At 36.4% G+C, this 17,617-nt stretch overlaps 1 protein-coding gene across 2 annotated transcripts in view; it reads right to left on the reverse strand.

Moving 5' to 3' along the window:
• igf2bp2a (insulin-like growth factor 2 mRNA binding protein 2a) overlaps positions 1–17,617 on the reverse strand; it is a 56,150-nt gene that overhangs the window by 21,303 nt on the left and 17,230 nt on the right. The gene's annotated exons all lie outside the window — the stretch shown is intronic.

Here is a 17,617-nt window from a genome sequence, read left to right on the forward strand (position 1 = left end):
AACCGAGCTGGCTGGGGGAAGTCATTCAAAGAGCAGAGAGAAAGCAAGAACGAGACATGTGAGAGGTCCTTTCAACGTTCATTTTCTACAGGTAGACTTTGATAAGAGTAACAAACACATAAACAGTGAACAGAAAGGGAATTTAATACAGACTAAAGATGCCCTGAGAAATTTTTCACACGAATAGAGAGCTGTGCTCGACGTGAAATCTTCCACAGTTCTGTAAACCGTGACACTTTTTCCACGCCGTGTAAGCCTCAGCTGTAGCAGACGCATCACCCTTAGCTTCCCTGTGGCCTGTGAACTGTCAATTCTCCTAAGCCTCCTGTTGAGGAGGGGCAATTTGGGATATCCCAGTAGTTCATTCGGCTAGTACATCCAAACCTCCATCACTTCATTCTGACATTACATTAGGGTAGACCAGAGGTCTACACGAAGTAGTTTAATAAAAAATGACATTCATTTAGGATATGCTCAGTAAGTGTAAAATGTTCTGTCTCTGCCCGAGAAAGGTGGTGTGATAATTTCTCTTCTTCTTGGAAGAAATTTACAGCACTTAAGAAATAAAACATTGAATATTTTCCTATACTGTCTAAAGTTTAACTTAAAATCAAAATATATATATATTTAGAAATAAAAATATTTTTTGGACATCGAATATTTTCTAATATAGTGCTGTCTAAAGTTTTGATATAAATGAGGTGCTTATATTGTCGTTTCTAATGTATATATTGTTTTCTCATTTCTGTGTAAAGCACTTTGAATGACCTCTGTGTATGAAATGTGCTAAAATAAACTTGCCTTGCCTGGCCTTGCCTAATGTGTAGGAATTTATCATAGCTGTGATGTTGTAACACAAAATAAAGTATTAAAGGGGACATTTCACAAGACTTTTTTTAAAGGTAAAATTAATCTTTGAGAGTACACATGTGAAGTTTTAGCTCAAAATACCATATAGATAATTTATTATAGCATGTTAAAATTGCCACTTTGTAGGTGTGAGCCAAAATGTGCCATTTTGGGTGTGTCCTTTAAAATGCAAATGAGCTGAGCACAATGATGGTGGTTTGTTTAAATTGAAACTTAATTGTGCTGTACATTTTTTTTTTCTCTTTCTCTCTGCACTAAATGGCAGTGTCGTGGTAGGATAGTGCAGATTAAGGGGCGGTATTATTATAATAAGATCCCCTTCTGACATCACAAGGGGAGCCAAATTTCAAATACAAATTTTTACGTGCTTCCAGAGAATGGTTTACTGGGTTGTTGTTTTTCTCCCATTTCTAGGTTTATAGAAGCACTGGGGACCAAGTTATAGCACTTAAACATGGAAAAAGTCAGATTTTCATGATATTTCCCCTTTAAATAACAGTATTTCAAAATAAAATTCAGTGTTTAAAATGTAGATAGCAGTCAGATATGCTGGAAAAGGCTTCTGCAACCCTTCATTGGATAAGTTGTATAGAAATAAAATGGACAGATTAAACATTTTAAATGCATGAATAAATGTTATGTTTGCATCAGCTGACAGACTTTTTGCTGTAAACACAATAACATCATTTAGTTGTTAGTAACATTTGGCCCGACCACAATGGCGTTTTTGCAATAAATTTGGTATTATTCTTATTTAAAGTTTATTTTTTCCCCAAAGTATTGCGAGAGGTTTTTCTATCTCCCTTGCTGTTGACTGCTTATGCTTTCAGATCCTGTAATTAAATGTCAATTTTGTTAATTTCCTTTGTTAGGTGATGACAACGTCCTTCTTCGAACCTACTATAAGAACTTGGAAATGACTTAGACATGGGAACGCATAATTTCTTGGTTGACGGCTCTCGCTCGTTTGTTACGCTGTATTATTCCCTGTACTCTATTTGTTAAATTTGTTCAATTCTGAATCAATTTTGACTATCTGCCAGTTTGTGCTGTGATTGGTTCCTCTCTCTATCCATGAGTTGATGGTAGAGTTTACACACCAGGGGTCTTCCAACGTGGTGCCCACCAAATCACAATTTTTATATAGTCTCAATTGTAATATTTATTTATTACATATTTTTTATATTAGCTTGGCTTGGTTTATGTATGTTAACATTTTAAACAATACTAAAACATATCAACAAGTACATTAAAATAAAATCAACAAATAAAACAAAAAAAGTTTGAGTAGACTATAACAAAAAGTAGCCCTCCAGATTGTTTTATCCATTATGGTAGCAACACATAGGATATATTTTAGGTAAAAAGGGTGGGGCTAATAACTGTATTTTTGTTTTGTTATTGAGTGTAGTTAGTTGGCGTGTACGCCAAAGACTTATTTCTTTATCTTTTTTTTATTTTGTCTAAATTAATTTTGGTTAGTTATGATTTAGTAAGTGTTTAGCTTTATTAATTTAATATAAATGTCTCTGCTATCAAAATGCCTTAAAGGTCTTTTAAAGGTAAATATAATAAAGTTTTCTACATTAAGGATTGATTTTAAAGGCAAGGAAGGAATGTCAGTGATGGTTCAATGCTTGCTTCATGCCATGCGGCAACCAGTGTTGAGGTTCAAGTGCCAACGTCGCAACAAGTGGACGGCCTTTTATTCTGTCTCTCTCACTCTTTCGCTTTCTAACCGCTAAAACCATCCATGTTCTTTCCTTCTCTTCTCCTCCATCTACCCTCCACCCTGCTAGTGTGGAAAAAGTGACAGTGCTCTCCACAACTCTTCAGGGGCTCCTCATACTCAGCATGCCTGTGGTGGCACTGGATTACTGAGCCCTTCCTAGACGAACACTCGCTCAGATGCACACGCCCTGCCCATCACTGGATGATCCTGCTAAGCCTCAGAACTTTTCGGTCGACACACAATAGTGTCTACCTTTATTAAACCCATCAACACATTCGCACATACACATCATGGATACCATGTCGTAGGGGGTGTGACCTGGAGTGCATATGCATATGCATGAATGGTGCTGCTGATATGTTTTGAGTTTGAATCTGGCTTGCGCATCAATCTCCGATTAATTTGTGACTTCCCCACTGTGCCTATAAATAGCTAGTATCAAAAAAGTTCAAAAACAAAAAGCTGTCCACTTCAGCAGATTGTATAAATACATGCATGCAGCCATTTAAACATAAAAGCACTCAGAAACTCATTGCCACGAATGAGCTCACAAGCAAACACGGAGAAGTTTTGGATCTCTGAGGATCAATTTATGATGTGCCATCGGGAGGGGGCAGCTTTATTGGCTTGTTATTTTCGAAACTCTTCACCGTGTATTTGTTTATATTCATGTGTAATGGAGCTGAACCCAATGCCCTTGTGCAACCAGTCTCACAGACCCCTTCACCCCAGTCCAAAACCACCAGCACTAGAAGATGCAGTCTGAATGCGCTGCTTACCTTATGTTTGTTGAACGCAACCAAGCTGTCTGCTGCTGGTTTAGAAAAGGGTGCCAGACAACTAAATAAAAAAACATGCTGCTCAATTTCTGCCTTTGAATATCTGAGGGTGGCCACGTTCATTTGAAAAGCTAATATTTACAGCAGCCAGCTGCAGCGCAGGAGCTCGAAAACCCTGTCGGCATGCACGCGCTCACATACAGATCCTCACATCCGCGCCGACGGTGCGAAGGAACGCTCACCGCTTAGCGTGTCGTGCAGCAGACGGGTCAGAATGGGACCATTCACCTTAGGCCAGGACCTCTCAGACCTGTTCACGACCACCGTCCGATCATCGCTGTCAGCCAGACAAAATTTTATTCACCATACATAAATCACCAAGCCACGAGCACGTGAGCAGAGGCGTCTAATGCGGTGTCGAACGGAGCGAAAATCTTTCAGCTGCTCCCCTTTGGAGAATAAAGTTTAAGGAAAGCAGGCATACCTCACGTTTCTTTTCTGTGGACACAACAAAGACAAGAAGTAGACTGCAATCTGTATGGAAGAACAAGCAGTGAAAAAACACTGCCAGTCATAAAAGACCACATTTGGTTGCAATTCACTCAGAGCGGTTTTGGATTTGCCCAGTCACCCTGTGCTCCAGAAACATCTTCATTAAAGTTAAAAGCTACATGTTTTGTGTATACATCTTTGGGCTCTATGGTTCTTTTGGGGAACCAAAAATGGTTCTTATATTGCATCACTGTAACAGTTAGTTCTCCTGAGCCCTGGTAACAATCCTAATGAATACAAATGTCTAACAATCAAACCAGAAACCCAGAAACATTCATTTATATTTTTTCTCTTTAGCACTAAAATATTCAGCTTAAATCCTCTTTCCGACCAGCCAACATGCAGGCACAGGTGCCAATTAGATGGGAAAGCAGCAAAGACGAACACAATGGCCATTTAATGTTACATTTAACAAAATACACACCAGATTCGCAGGGGAAGCAAACGTGTATGATAAGTACCATTTACCGAAACAAAAAATGCACTCATAAGCAGAGATGAGACATAGTGGCTCCACTCCATATGGGTGGCAGGACACATACACACACAGTGCAAAACTCACATCAGACGACAGCTCGCAAGCCACAGACGGCTAATATTCCATCTCTGTCCTATACATCCCACAGTGTGGCCTCATAAAAGAGTAAAAGAGATTTGAAACAGAAGAAGAGCTTTGTTAAAAGTTTAATGAACATTTGCTCCCCCCTTAGATGCATAAAATAGAATCCTACTTCAAATGTCTCGTATTTGGTCTGTGAAACCAAGCAGACGCTTTAAAAAGCTTACATTCCTAGATTTTATAGCTTTGGATGCACAGGAACTGGGTTGAATTCCTCAACGCCAGTAGCTTCATGATAAAGAAGCATCTATATTTTCGTGTTTTCTTTCCAACGTATTGGTTTTCTTGGATGCAAAGAGATTATGGAGAAGAGAAGGGAAAAATGTGGAAATGTAGTTCTGGAGAGACACTGGAATGAACTTTATAACTTCACTCACCCATGATGGAGGATTTTTTTTAATGTGGCAGTCCACATTTCCTTAAATGCTAAGTAGTGCTGTGGTGTAGTGAATAAAGATTTGAACTGATAGGGTTTATAAAAAATTACAACGCACTTTGCTCTTACAGTTCAACCAGGCATTCTTATTAACTCTTTCACCTGCAGCGTTTTAAAAAAAAAGTTGCCAGCAAGCACCAGCATATTTCATGATTTTCACAAAAGTTTAATGCCTTCCAGAAAATGTTCTTCTTTAAATATATAAACAAACAATATATCAAAGGAAAGAACAGACCCTCTGCTGAAAAAAAATTTCATCCTACCTTCATTAGTTATTTTTTATCACCTCTTAAGTATGGGTAGGTTAGGTTTCTACACCCAATTTTGAGCAAAAAGCTGAGATAATAACATTTTCGTGAGGGCCTTTTGATAGAGATCAGATTCAGAGCGATCTTTAAAACATACACAGATTTCTCTCTCTCTCTTTCACATGAGGCGCTACTTTCGGGTTGTATAAGTTTCGAAAGTGGTGGATAATATTGCGGAAAGCCTAAATATCTCGTCATTGGCAGGGAAGCGCTTTCTCTTAATTGATGTGTTATTTCGTCAATGGCGGGGAAAGAGTTAAAATAACCACTTAACCCAAATTACCTGATTATCACTGTGGAAACATGTTTGTATTGTTGTACTAGTGCCATGTATATTGCAAGATTTAAAAAATACAGCACAAAACAATGCAGCATCTGCATGTGTATGAAGGTGGCTGCTCTGCTTAAATACAAATGTATTCAGAGATGCAACAACAAAGTCATGCTAAAACTCTGTATCACGCTAAAACATGACACAATCAGCACACTACAATACTATATAAGCACCACCAATAATCACATATCTCTTCAATATATTTCACCTATACATTACTGGGACTGAATAGGATACAAAAGAAGACTTTTGCTTAACCTATTCCCCGTAAGACTTTTTTTAATGTTGCCTGCCAGCATTTTTTGTGATTTTCACAGGAAAAATGTTCTTCTATAAATATATAAACATAAAAATATATCAAATGAAGGAAAAGACCCTCTGCCTTTAAACAAACAAACAAAACTGAAAAAAGTTTTATCATCTTCATTTGTTCTCTTTTTATAACCTCTTAAATATTCAAAAATACAAGATTTTGAGCAAAAAGCCAAAATATTGCATTTTTGTAAAGGAATTTTGTTAGAGATCAGATTCAGAATGATTATCAAAACTTACACTGAGCTTTTTTATATAAATTGGGTAAGAGCGGAATTACAGATTACAGTAAAAACTCGTTTTCTCTTAATTGACAAGATAACTTGTCAATGGCGGGGAAAGAGTTAAAGTCGCATGCGTCTCAGATATTTTTACTAAGAAAAAGATTAGATTTCAAGATTGTCAAAACTGAGCTCAGATTTGCCAAATTTGCAATCAAAACACAGTATGGTTAAAGAAATCAATATGAACTCAAACATTTCTAACACATAAAATTTACCCAAATCCAGATAATTTTACTTATACAATCTATAGGGTTGTGCCGATAGAGTATAGTATCGTGTATTGACGATCGGCAGACATATCGCCAATATCGGGCCTTCATGACGATAGTTGGTGATGGTGACATTAACATGCGCATTGCATGCTTTTCCTCGCATGAGAGGGTTTGTGTGGGCTCCTTCTCGCATGCACCAGGACTTAATGTGCGCGTCTTGGACTCTTGCTCAGACCTGAATGCATGGACTCCTTCTAGCACCTGAACTTGTAATGCGCATGTTGTGCCTCCTCTGCAATGCCTTTTATCAAAGAGCAGCGCTGAGCGCAGCAGCATCTTCTTCTCTTCTTAGATCACAAACTCAATTTGTCCATTACTGCCATGACATCTTTTGTTCTGTCATGCATCTTTGCGGAGATCGTCTTATGATTACATACAGAAAGTGGAGGGGTAAAGTCGACACACTCATATTATTATAATGTCCATGATGGAGCGGCATGATGGCAGAATCTGAAGATATAAAGATTAATTGCCCATGGTCATATTTGTAAATCTGTGCAAACCAAAGATTTGTCTGTTTGCATGTGAGTAATAACCATTTGAAATGAATACTCCTGCTTCATTGCTTCTATATCAAATGCCTATTTCTATATTAAGTACAGGGATGAATTCGTCTTTCCCATTATTCCAAAATCGAAACTGCCACAGTTTTGTAACAAACCTATAAACACTGCTCCACTGCTTTAGCATCTGTCAATCAAACAGAAAAAGAAATCCAGATATAACTTATATTATACCTACAGGCCTTTATCAAAGCACATGATTTAATTATATTTCTTAGTTTGTTTTAATAATTGTTAATAACAGTATTATTATAAAGAGCTCAAATAAAAGTATTTCTTAGTCATTTAAAATGATTTTCTGCTCTCTGTTTTTTATGCCTATTCATTGGCAAATTTGCAGACTGTCAGTTTAAGATAAATATTTTCACAAAATAAAACAATACTAAAATCATAATTGTATTACATTATATTGATTTAAATCCCAAATCCTTTTCTTTAAATGTTCTTCATTAACAATTATATTCAGTTATTTGTAAGATAATGTTGTAAAAAAAAACAATGTATTTTTCAGCTACTTTTTCAGATGAGCTTGGCTGTAGTTTACTGACAAGTAGCTTGAAGCTTATCTAACTACAGTTTCAAAGTAGCTTCCCCAACACTGGTTCTTCAGATCTTTTTTGGTTAACATGTTAAGAAATTAGTGTCTCAGCCTTCTTGTTAGATAAGTTGCTGAAGATGCATCTAGAAGGACACACACAAATGACTTCCTTACACTTAAAACTGTTACAATGCATTGACGTCTTTAGATGTCACCACATAACTACTGATAGGAAGTGATTCTCACGAGAGTCACTGGAACACTGTGTACTTTTGTTACGCTTCTATAAAAAAAGCATGCTGGCAAAAGTCACGTGATATCCAGGCAATCTAATTCTGAGATTAAGAGCATCAAAGTTTGATTTCACTTAAATTTTTGACATGACCTCACTTAGTCAATATTAAAGATATCAAGGTTATATTTTTTTACAGAATGTTCTTTACATCAAACCACAAAAAATGACGTTAGCTGGGTTTTCACATGCAGGGTCAAATATGTGACTATAACAGTGTGAACAGGCCAAACCACACAGAATCTGATCACGCAATTTTCACCATTGACATAAAAGTCACAAGGCAAAAAAGTACTGCAAAACTAGCAGTGATATTTCCCCTTAACTATTTGGTTCTCACGGGTCAAATCGATACCACAATTCTTTAATGGGCAAAATGAAAGATGTCATCGATATCTCTTTCTGTCTTTTCTCCATAAGTCCAGAAGAATGTGCACACCCTTTTCGCCTCTCTCTCTCCTCTTTTTCTTTCACACACCGTCGCTCTGTCTCTCAGAGAAAAGACTAATGAGAATGCAGCGTGTTCACCTGCCCGGTTGGGATCCCATATTATTATGCAGCGTGCATGAGGCAGATGCATCTCTTGGGCACATGGAGGAAGCACTTTTTTGTTTTTAGGGGCAGCGCTTTAAACAGGTTGAATTTAGAAACGCAACTTCTCAGGGAGCGTTTTAGCATTCTGTCCTCGAGCGTGCTGACAGCCTAACAGTTACTGTTACAACAAATCCACGGTCTACAGCAATAAATCTCATAACAATTACAGTCAGACTTTAAACTGAGTGCTGTGAGTAATGAGTCTGTCTGTTATAAGACATAAAGGAACCTGGAAGTCTTTACTTTTTAAGGGGGTAAATGTTTTGCACAATGAGTTACAATAAAGTAATTTAGTGTGTTTGCCTAATTTGTTAAATATCTGTCAGTTATACTACAGTAACAGTTCACTTTTTTTAGCTCGGTTGCTACTTTTAGAAAATGCAACACATTGACATGGTAAGAGCAATATTTCATTTGGTTTTTTTAACCAGTAACCACAACAATGCCTTACGGCTCAAACTCATTAATCAAAACATTTATTGAGACACCTTTGAACAATATAGTCAAACTTTTAACATGTAGATCTACTATACACACAAATGTTATGTAAATTCATAAATGCTTTACATATTCCAGACAAAATTAGCAAAATTATTTGAATATACCGTAATGCATTACGATTATTATAAATGAAAAATGCCTCGATGAATGGCAAAACCTTGTATAAATTCATTTGAAATTAAACCCAAGCTTTGGTTTATCATTTTTATTTATTTATTTATTCATGTATTATTTCTTCCAGCTATTTTGGGGTTAGGAAGAACCAATGTCCTATACAACAGATCAGATAACCAAATATTTTTCTTTAAACATGAAGCAGTTTTATTGTCCATGTTTGTGTACAACAGGTTCGAGTTACACAGAATTAAGTATTATGGTGCAAACAACAAAAAAATGTGATGTCCACGTATGTGGCCATCCAGGTCTTAGGAAGTTAATATAGTCAATTTTAATTGATAAATATACCCATCTGCACAGCAAGCAAGCAAGCAATGCTGCAACAATAAAACACACTCATTATAATAAACAATGATATCCACGCTTCATTATAATGGACACAATTTACTGCAGTGTAGACAACAAAGTGCAACAAAGGTATTTTTTTAAACAAAAACCTGGACTGTGAATGTAATTAATTTAACATGTAGTTTTATACAATACTTAAAGTCGCCATGAAACGGAAGTAGCGATTGCCTTATTTTCCCCGTGGTGACGTATATCCGAATGAAACGGCTTTTGAGATGAAATAAGGCAGGGCTGGATTTGAATTTGTCCATCGAGATCTGATTGGATCGTTTGAAGTTGGGTCGTGTTGCTAATTGCTAATCACTGCGATCTTCTCCCGGACCCCGCCCACCTGCCATACTTTTGACCGGAAGTGAAGAGAGATCGTTTTGAGGAGGGGAGGAGATTTGCATTTTTGATTAAAGATTATGAGCACACACGAATTTTTAAAAAATAATGAAGCTCACAGATAAGTCATTTGTTAATAATACCACACTATTAAAAATACATATATAGTTTTTCATTTCAATTTCATTGCGACTTTAATTTCATCCTATATCACAAAGCAAGTTAAAACACGGAAAGAAAGGAAACATTTTTCAATCAGGCCACAATATTACTGATGTTAATTCAACTTGGTCATCATAAAATGTTTCAGTTTTGTTGTCCTACAGTGAATTAAAAACTGATCTTTTGACAAAAACTTTTCATTTAGAGATGCATTATAATAGAATTTTAGGATAAAATTGAAATTCCTGCTTATAGGGCGGTTTCCCAGACACGGTTTAGGATAATCCAGGATTAGGTTTTATTAATATTAGGTCATTAAGACGTTTTTACAAACATACCTTACAAAAAACACTACAAGTGTGCATCTTAAGACAAAACAATGTCAACAAAATATGTTAAAATGAAACAGAACTAGGTGTTTTTAAATTAAAGCAGCTCAAACATGCAGTTTAGTCTGGTACTAGGATAAGCCCTGTCCGGGAAACGGCCCCATAGTGTTTACCTCAGGCTAAACTGACCCTGAATGTCGAAACAAATTAGTCAAATGAAACCAAAATTACCAAATTGCAGTCAAAACTCTGCTTGCCACAGGAAGAGACAGAAGGCTATACTCATAAAATATACTAGATTAACTGATTTCTGCATCATTTACATGCAATTAATTCACACTGTAGATTGTTTACATCTATGCACATCATCTGTGTAGTAGCCTAATATATTGTGTATATTTCATTATTTGTATTTAATCATCTTCTTACTTATTTTACGTACTGTATATTGCACAGCCTAAAAAGAGTATGCCAGACCATACATTTCACTGTTTGTTGTATGCCATATAACTTGTGACAAATAACAATTTTGAATCTTGATCATCATTACAGTGTGCCCCTGATCATGTGTTTTTTGCAGCCAATGGATTTAATGTGTTTAAAAAACTGCCAATTACTATTGTATAATGCTAATGCTTTAAAGCAGTGGTTCTCAAACTGGGGGCCGTATACCCCTGGGGAGATGGTGACAGGGGGGCCCCAGTTTAATCATATTTAAAAAAAATACATAAAATTTATCATAAACTCTGTGTAATTAAACCTCAGAAAAATAAGTCTACTATCAAACAGCACTAAGTTGTATACTTTAAAAGTTTTGTTTAATTCCAATTTTGGAAGTTTTGAAATGTCTTATGTCATAAATTTTCTTTGGGGGGCTACGAAGGGATGCATCGTACACAGGAGGGGGGCCGCATGCCGAAAAAGTTTGAGAACCACTGCTTTAAAGACTAAACAAAAAGAAGATAAAGCTTTAAAGTATAATTCATCTGGTTTTCAATTCTTCAGTCTCCTTTTAAAAAGCATAAGCACCACATTCCTACAAAAATTTTAGGTTTTGTCTTAATCTCACATATTACATAGTATCCAACAATTGATCTCAACTCTCAATTTACATGGATTTATTAACATGCTTTATGATTTCATTTATTCATTTATTAGCTTTCTTTGCTATTAGTGTATGGACTAGGGCTGCTCGATTATGGGCAAAATCATAATAACGGTTATTCTATTTTATTTTTTAAATCATAGTCATGATTATTTAACATGGTTACTACTCAGTGATTTGAAACATGCATTTATTTAACCTTTTTATTAAGTAAGTGTTGCAATAGGCTACATGCAGTGGGGGCCAGTGACTTCTTTTTTCGAGGGCGCTCGATGCGAAGTTTGTCACAACATGTAACATGATGGGTGTGTGGTTCGTAATTTAAAAATATGTGTTCTGTGCGTCGAGTGATCCTATGTGCATCGCGAGTTTTGTCAAAATAAGTGCAGACGCGTCTAAAGGGTTTATGATAAAAGAGACGCTCGCATTTGCCAGATACTCGCATAATCTCATGCATAATCATAGTTTAGTGTTAAGGGAGTGTCTTGCGTGTATTTTGTGAACGTGAGCATCTCTTTTATTAAACACTTATTTTACATTTGCGCCCAACGGATGAGCAATCACAAGCTGCCACTGGCTACATGTTTCAAAGCAGTGAAAGTCCCTTACAAACACAACGGTCCAGCAGCATGCAATTTATATTTTAATCGCATAAAAATAGTTTGACCTCGATTAACTTTTGTTTGAATAAAAAATTGAAATTGAACTTGAAAATCAAAAACGATTAATTGCACAGCTCTGGCATGGACGCACAGATGTTGAAACAGATAGACAGCAAACTCACGAGCACAGATACACCAACAGCATCTTGATGTAACAGAAGGCTCAGAAGAGAGTAAACAGTTTTTTTTTTAGGGGTGCTCAAACTGAAGAAAACAAGCTCATATTTTACAACCCAAAAATCAAGTTCTTAAAACATTAAACTAATGTTTAGCGTCTGAGTTTGAGTCATATGTTTGGAAAAAAGACCACAGCTGCAGCATTAGAAATTCAATGTACACACTGTGTATTATGTGTGTATTTTTCAGCACTCGTGTAAGATAAGGACACCTGTGCTCCTGTATAAATTTTGATCTTGGTTGGGAGAAATTTAGACTATTCACAGCTGTAGAAATCGTAACACACTACAGACAAAAATGTTACAAATTTTGTTCAAACCACTCCAATGTAAAGCTTAAGTATCAATGGTTTGTTTACCTTTATAATTTCCTTGTATAATTTTGTTTTGGGTAATGCTTCTGCGAAAAGATATCACTTGCTCAGATAAATTGTTCTTGCTGTTGTAACAGTTATTTTGGCGAACATGTTTTCCTTTTGCGCTTTTGAAAATGGATTTGTCACAGATTAGCACCGACTCAAAGAGCCCAAACATTCTGACAGCACAGAGTATATTCAGAATTACATTTGCAGCATATTATATTTATTTGTGACATGTTTACAGGTCTATTTCTCTTTCTTTATCTTCTGTCCATTACACCAAGCGTTCACAACTTATATGCACAAGGATTATTTTATGATACTTCTACTTTTGAAGCATGACAGCTCCAGAAGTCATTTATTTTATTGGTGCTCAAAATATTGTTTAAAAACTCACCCTTTAAAAAAAAATCACTAAATACATAGTGAATGAATTTTTATATGACGAACAAAATACAATTATTTAAAAAAAATTAAATACAATAATACAATTACAATATTATAATAAACTATTATTACAGTGATTATATTAGTACAAATTAGTTTTATAATATTATTATGGTATAGTAATATTACCTATTCCTAGCTAGGGATGGGCTCGAGTACTCGAACGTGGCATCGATGATCGATCACGAAAAGGATGATCATGTGGGTTTATTTATTTATTTATTATGGATATGGCAGCATTTGGATGGCTGGTTTGCATTACAAGCGCATGTGGTAGTAAAGACTGGGTCTGGAGATGCGTGTTTGACGTCGTGTCGAGCTACGCAGACTGGCGAATGACATCAGTAACGTTACCATGCGTGATTCAAAAACAAACAGATTCCGCGCACCCGCGCTGCCCACAGCAACCCGCCGATAAGCGCAATGCGCGGCAGCCCGCCGATCCCGTGAAACCGGCCACACCTCACATCACTGAGGCACTATGGTTTAAAAGGATGCCGTGATTTTCGGAAATACAGTCAGTCAGGTGCAAAATGTACAGCACCATCAAAAGTTCAATGGGTTATCATCTCATATTTAAGCATCAAATGTCAAGAGATACCAGAGAGCCATACGAGCATTAACATTACATCTTAACTGAGAACAGGTAAGGGACGACACGACATAGCTAATCGCTAAAATGATAGCAAAAGACTTAAAGCTGGTTAATGTTATGAAGCTTTGTTATGTGCTTTGACTGGACGTGTTTAAAAGCGCGCGGTTTATGATGCACATCCACAAAGGGAGTTAAACTTTCTGTGCATAACTTAGTTGAAAACTTAGTTGAAGTCTTGCATTTTATGCAGATAGATGCACGTTGTACATTTATGTTGTATAAAGGCTTAATATTATGTAGAGTGCGTCATGTAGAAAGCGCTTCGGTTTGTGTTTATTAACTTAACCCTTTAGTTTCACTTCATCACGCAGCTATTCCTGTAAGGGGTTTCTGTTAAAAACATTTAATTCATTAATAATCTAGTATGTGTTCATTGTTTTGTCATAGTTTCTTCAAAATTAAGTTTTATTTGAGTGTTTTTAATAAAAATATTTTAATTTTCACCATGACATGTGCCCTTTAACTTAACCCCTTTGATTGCCTCGCCCCCAGTTAATCGAGTACTCGTTCATCAGACCTATGGATTAATCGAAATGAAAATATGACATAAATGCACATCCCTATTCCTAGCATTTGCATTTATATAATGTGACCCTGTGTTATTTGTTACAGTCATTGATTTAACATTCATTTTAATCTCTGACATGGCCCTTACTTAGTCAATAATTAATATTTTTACAGAATTTTCATTACATTATGTAGGATGATTTTATGTAGAAAACAGTACACAGACTGAGTCACATATCAATACAGTAAAATACAATACCATCATATAATGACATTCAAACCACAACAAAGTTTTAATTTAATTAAAATAAAATCCTGACCCACATTATTTCCCCCCAAATGTGCTGCATTGCTTAGAAATATGTCACACTGAACCTAAATGCGTTGCAGATTTGCTGTCCTTATCTATCTCTCTTAAAGTAATAAATCCTATCAGTGCATCTCCGATCACCTGCTGCTCATCACATGACAGACTGGCCACTACATACAGTAGCACTTACCTCCATAAATCCCAATCAGATCCAACGTAAATCAAGAAAGCAAAAGAGAAATAACTACTGCATTATACTACAGTAAATAGCATAACCACACCGTCCCTTTAGGTAGATAGATTCATTTGACTGTTTACTTAAATCCTCGGCTAACTAAGGAGATCTGAGGAAACACAGGATTTGAAAGGAGGGAGGGCAGGATGTTAGTGCACTGATGCATTAAGTAATCAGCACGCAGGGAGTTTGCCATGAAAGAGAATGGCACAGAATTGTTGTTTGGTAAATAAATGCACAGTCGGCCAGCTGTTTCCAGTCCTGCTGCATTTTATGGGTCAGCCACACAAAATGCCAACACGAATCTGCAAGTATTTATCGCTTATTTGCGCTTTCATCTTCCCAATCAACGGTGATGTGCTTGCTCTTCAAGACACACATGCCGTAAATAGCAACCCTATTACAGAAACACAAAGAGTTGTTCTGCTAAAGTGCTTGTCCATTTTTGCACCAGGATATTAATGGTTGAAACAGCATGAGGTGGGAAGAAGTGTTTACAACAATCACAATATCTCTAAAGAGGGTTAATAAAACAAGCACAGTGTTGACTAAAAACCACCTTGTATTAAATTTATAAGAGCATTTTTTTGTCTGAGCATTTATTTATTTTTTATTTTAATGTCTTCTTTGCACACTTCAGCAGTATTCGGGCAGCAAGCGGAAGCAGCCCTTACTCGAGTGGGCCTGCGGCATCAAGATCACTTTATGTCTCGGTTTACAATGATGTAAATTCAAGCAGAACTCAGCAGGCACTTTAAGCGCTTACACTTTACAAAACACTGGGGATGTGAAAAGAACCGGTAATCTGGGTGAAAGTCAAGACTAAAATCATGCCTGAGCATCACTACCTAAATATCTCATCATGAGACAATAAACATTATGATGTTATGAGTTAATGCATCACAATAACTTGACTGAAATTGGACAAACATGAAAGATCCATCTTTGGCATCAGTGGTGATGTCTCTCACACGGTTTACCGCATTACTATCCAATACAATACATAATAATAGAAACTCTGACAACACTCGGTTTATAAAATACATGTTACTGTTAGTTTTATAGGTTTAAATAAAACTCATACAGATGTGTCATGGATCATGATGGTAGAGAGAAACAACAGATAATCTTCCTGTAGATGTAACACCTAATAGCGCAGCACTTATGTAAAATGAATTCACGGCACATTTATTTAGAATTCTTAAAGCTGTTTTAAATTACTCTAAAATCTTTCATTTGATACTAAAGCAATTTTAAGTCCTTGTAGGGTCATGGGCTTACTGGTAGAACTCAATGCCACATGACAGGGCCTGTCTCACACCCAATACTAAGGTTAAAGCTTTGGCAAGGAGGAGAACCAGAAGACCACCAGCGGTGAAGACGCTTCAGCTTTTTAAAGAAACTACAGACCTGCAAAAAGAGCAAGGAAGTAGTAGAGAGCATTTTCAAATGTTAGTGTTGCCTTAAAAAGGGATGTTGACAGAAAGAATGAACGAGACAGATTGTTGCTCATCTGAGACTCAGTTGGCTCAGTCAGTTGCCAGATGATAGCATGAACTGCCATTGGCAAGCATGTGGATTTTCTGAGTGGACGCAAGTTTTCCCACTCCATAAAGTGACATTTATATGACACACAGGATCCACCTGTGTGCAAAGAGTTACAGACCATCAGCTTCAGCAGTGTGACATGTCTGTCTCTGTGTACCGAACAGCAGCTCAGTTTGCAAAAATGAAAGAATGTCAAGTACATCACAATAGGTGGCATGAACTGTTGAAGGAAATTTATGAAAAAACAAGATTCATCCTTGAATTTGATGTGAAGGTGTGTACATTGTGTTCGTTCTAGGATGTACTACTGCTGCTGAGGTTTTTACATAATTGCCTCATCATGATTATTTCACTTTAAAGGGGACATTTCGTAAGATGTAAAACAAATCTTAAGTGTCCCCAGAGTACGTATGTAAAGTTCTGGCTCAAAATACCATATAGATCATTTATTATAGCATGTTAAAATTGCCACTTTGTAGGTGTGAGCAAAAATTTGCCGTTTTGGGAGTGTCCTGTTAAATGCAAGTAAGCTGATCTCTGCACTAACTGGCAGTGCCGTGGTTGAATTGTGCAGATTAAAGGGCGGTATTATCCCCTTCTGACATCTAAACTAAATGCGTTGTCTCAGAATCCACCCATGTGCTATCATTGAAACAACACATTTTGTGTTACTTTTAACACAACTTGTGTTTTATTTTAAAATAAAAAAAAAAATTTTGTTAAAATTACACATAATGAGCCCTATTTTACCGATCTAAGCGCATTGTCTAAAGCGTACGGCGCACGGTCTAAACGGGCGTGTCCGAATCCTTTTTTGCTAATTTAACGACAGGTAAAAAGGTTTATGCGGCAAGTGCACGGCCTAAAAGTGTTGTTTCTATTCCCCTAATGAGTAATGGGTATGTTTTGGGCGTAACGTGCAATACACCAATGAGAGTCTCAGCTCTCATCCCCTTTAAAAGCCAGTTGCGATGGCGCCATCCCTAAACTCTATTTAGAAAGTGGAATTTGTAATATGAAAAACAGCAGAGGAAGAAGACCACCAGTTTAAGATTAATGTTAAGAAATGTTTTGTTTTTATTTGTATTGAAATTATTATTTTTTTGGATTAAAACCTTTAAAAGCCGTTTTCTTTCGGTCATGGAAGTAAAAATAGCTGGCTTTTGCTGTAAATGTATGGATATCCTACATAATATCATTGTCATCTTATAAAATCATTTTTAAATAGCAAGAAAATATTTGTACTCTAAAAATACAAAGAAGAGATAAAGAATTTACAAACGT

This window comes from Paramisgurnus dabryanus, chromosome 15, assembly GCF_030506205.2.
Source record: "Paramisgurnus dabryanus chromosome 15, PD_genome_1.1, whole genome shotgun sequence".
In the NCBI taxonomy this organism is placed as follows: Eukaryota; Metazoa; Chordata; class Actinopteri; order Cypriniformes; family Cobitidae; genus Paramisgurnus; species Paramisgurnus dabryanus.